The sequence below is a fragment of the Hevea brasiliensis genome, chromosome 16 (genome assembly GCF_030052815.1).
Source record: "Hevea brasiliensis isolate MT/VB/25A 57/8 chromosome 16, ASM3005281v1, whole genome shotgun sequence".
Classification (NCBI taxonomy): Eukaryota; Viridiplantae; Streptophyta; class Magnoliopsida; order Malpighiales; family Euphorbiaceae; genus Hevea; species Hevea brasiliensis.
This window is the reverse complement of record NC_079508.1, coordinates 20,526,825-20,530,483: the sequence shown is the minus strand read 5'-3', so window position 1 is coordinate 20,530,483 and position 3,659 is coordinate 20,526,825. Positions and strand designations below refer to the sequence as shown.

General features: G+C 33.4%; 1 long non-coding RNA gene across 1 annotated transcript; it reads left to right on the top strand.

Annotated features, from left to right (window-relative positions):
- Positions 1-1,046: 1,046 nt before the first annotated feature.
- Positions 1,047-2,656, top strand: LOC131174507 (uncharacterized). Its single transcript, XR_009144826.1, has 2 exons — positions 1,047-1,395; positions 2,441-2,656. It is a non-coding gene; the product is annotated as an uncharacterized LOC131174507 (long non-coding RNA).
- The last annotated feature ends 1,003 nt before the right edge of the window (positions 2,657-3,659 follow it).

Here is a 3,659-nt window from a genome sequence, read left to right as displayed (position 1 = left end):
ATTGAAATAGCCATTTTTGGACAGCCATGGGGTCATGCATTTGATGAATTATTATGCATACAATTGATGAGGAATAATGTTGATCATGGTGGTTTAATATCCTAATGAATTATCTCACATATATATGGTGATTTATGCACTTGGATGGGAATTGGTAAATTGTAGGGCACTTTGATGTTGAAGGACAAATTTCGGCAGCCTTGGGGACACTTGAATAAATATGTATATTCATGGGAGTGTTGGCAGAATTGTGGCATTAAGGAATGAAGGATATGTGTATGAAATTATTGTGTAAAGTGTATGTGAGAATTAGTGGTGTTTAGGTGTGTATGTAATGGTATTGAGATATTGTAAATGTGAATTATATTTGGTGTGTTGAGGGTAATGGTAATCTGCCCAAAATATGTTAATGTAAAGTAGATTATACTGTGGTTAATGTACCAAAACAGATTGGTAGGGAAGTAAACAAATTGCAAAGTAAATGTGTGTAGTTGATGTGTGTTAAGCAAAGTAATCAAGGGCAGTGTACATTTTAGCCTATAACCTTAAATGTGTAACCTCAATTGGTATGAGACCAATTTGAGGTGAAACTAGGCACAAAATGTGCCAACTTTCATTGAGAAACCATACCAAAATTCTGCTTGCAAGGTGACCTAAGAAAATGACCAATTCGGATTAGGTACACTTGAGACCTAAAAACTGACCATTTGGGCAGCAGTGAGTGTTTAGGCCATAACTCACTCAAAACAGGTCCAATTGACCTGAAATTTTAACCAAGAATAGTTAAGACCCATACCTACAAGTCTTATGAAGACACCAAAGCCCAGAAATGACCATAAGCAAGTCAAAAAGCTTGCACAAGTTCGGGTCCAAAAACTGGCCGAACCAGAGTTGACTAAATTGACCAAAAATTGACCAAAATTGATGCCATTTGACCAGCAATAGTAAAATGACCATAACTTGGTCAACATAACTCGGATTGACCTAAAATTTTGCCCCGCGTTCCATAAGACATAGATCTACAAGTTTGTAGTTTTGACCGAAAACCGAGGGAACTAGGTCATTCGGCTAGGTCAAACTAGTATACCGGAATCCAGCAAGTTGTATTAAAATGCACTAAACAAGGAAATGAGTTTGGTAAAACGTACCAACCCTAAAATACTATCGAATGTGACATATTAGTGACACTAAAACCTAGTTTACCTAGAACGCATCGAGAGTCGATATATTAGGTGATTAAGCAAATAATAGATTTCAGTGAACTACTTATCAAGCATTATCGTTAGAGACAGTTTAATTTAGTACTGAAACACTTCAAATTGTGTTTCTCAGTTAGTAAAGACTCAGGGAAAGGGAAGGAAACACTGAGTCCAGACCAGGAGACAGTCATCAGAGGTTTGTGCACAACTAGTTTTTAACTGATTTTATTTGAATATTTCATATGATTAAATGACATATTTTCTTATGTATTATGTTTAACAAGCATTGGATTTAATTCAATGATTACTGAAAATTGTTATAGTATGTATGAATTTAGCTTTGTGAAATGGTATTTCCACAAGTATTAAGCATTGTTATGGATTGAATAAATTATGTTTTGGAAAATTGTGATAGAACATGTTTTGAATTGTTATGGTAATTTTCATGGAAATTGCAAATTTATGAAATGAATTGTGAGGACCATAAAATTAATAGGATATTAGAATTGACTTAGAATCGAATTGTATTGTGATTTATGCTCATTTGAAAGGATTGTGATATTGTTTTATATCTCACTATAGATGCTTGACTAGGTTATTACCCGTCTCTCTCATTTGTTGAGAAGACAATGGAGTTAGTTGTGTTTTGATTACCATGGTACGTGCACAAAGCTTAGATTTTCCTCCGATTTGAGGTTAGATCTAAGTTTATTTTATCGTTATGGCCCTTGCGAAGATTCATTATTGTGATGGTATCAGGCACGATGATTCGACCTCCCCGACCATAGGGAGTTAGAATCTGATTCGACTTCCCCGACCATAGGGAGTTAGAATCACATCGAATATGGCCCTTTCGGATTAGTCTTGCATAGTTAGTGAGATAAAGATTGATTTTTGAGATAAAGATTGATTTTTGAGATACATAATGATTTTTGAGATACAAAATGGATTTTGAATGGTAAGGAATTGTGATTTCAATTATGGTTTATGTATAATTGATTTTGTTGGAATTACTTAAATGGTTAGTCATGATTTGATAAATTGAATTTTGTGATCAAAGTCATTTATACAAATGATTTACATTATTGGAAACGAATATTTTGAGTTTTGAAATTTGATGAGTATTCAGATTCCCAATTTATTTACTGTAAATTTTGTCAATGTATATTGTACTATGTTTTAAATTATAGTTGTGCACCACTGAGTTCACCACTCAGCGATAGCTTTGTATGCTGTCGCAGGTAAGAAGAGCATAGAGCAGTAAGTAAATTTCCTTGAAGATATATTCAGATCAGCTCCAGGTATATCATAGGTATACCCATGTACATAGGTTTTGATGTATGCATGTAATAATATGTATATAAATTATTTGAGCAGTTGTATAGAAACTCTTGTAAAATATTTTGGTATGTAATTAAATGTAAATTATTGTAAATGTAAATTTGAGATTTCATTTACTTGAATAGTTTTGTATTATATTTCTTGTATCTCAGTCTTTGAAAAATCACTGCGGATTTGAGTTGGGAAAAATGTTGTGTTGAGAAATATGTTGGAGTTGAGATTTGCAAATACATATTGAAGTGCTTTTTTACAGGTTTTCTGAAGAACTGTTTTATCCAAAATACAGAGGGCACTCTGCCAAAATTTTTACAGAAATTCCAAATAATTCAAATGTGTCAATTCTATCACTTCAGTTCAAAAAGGTCTTAACACCTGTAAATAGTGCTCACCACTGTAAAAGAAGTAAGAAAAGTTTTGAAAATCCCTTGTAGTGTATTTAATGGGTTATCAGTAGACGGAGTTGGTAATTCATTAGGTATACTACGGGATCATGTTATGCCTTACAGAGGGGTAGGGTGTGACAATTTGACATCCCGAAGTGTCTTTTGACCTAAATGTTCATTAAAATAAATAATATTACACTTAGAAAATAGAATGAAAAATTAGTTTAGTGGTACCTAAAGTAAATAGCTAAAATCATGGGTTAATGTGGGATTAAGTGAACAATTAGATTATTATATGATTATTTGGAGTTAGTGGACCATTAAAGGATTAATTAAACACATAGTGGGGCAGGTGTACTTCCATTACACCATCAGAAAATTTCATCTTCTCCATTGTACCAAAGTTGCCGTGAATGAAGGTGAGAGAAAACTCCATGGGCGTTTTGCATGAGCTCACTTAACCTCTCCATTTTCAACTCCAATCCCTTAAGTGGCTTCATGAAAGTTTGTCTACTCATCACAAGGAAGAGTTTGATACCAAATTTGAGAAGTTTAAGCAAGGTTTAACAAGCTCCAACCATAAGGTAAGTTAGTGTTTTTGAAGATAGCTTTGTTAAGTTTTGTGTGCATGTTATGGGTGTTGGATTTGTGAAGAAAATTTTTGAGTTTGAAGAGTTATTGTTGTGTTCATTTTGGACAGCCATGTAATCATGTATTGATGAAGTATTTGTACATA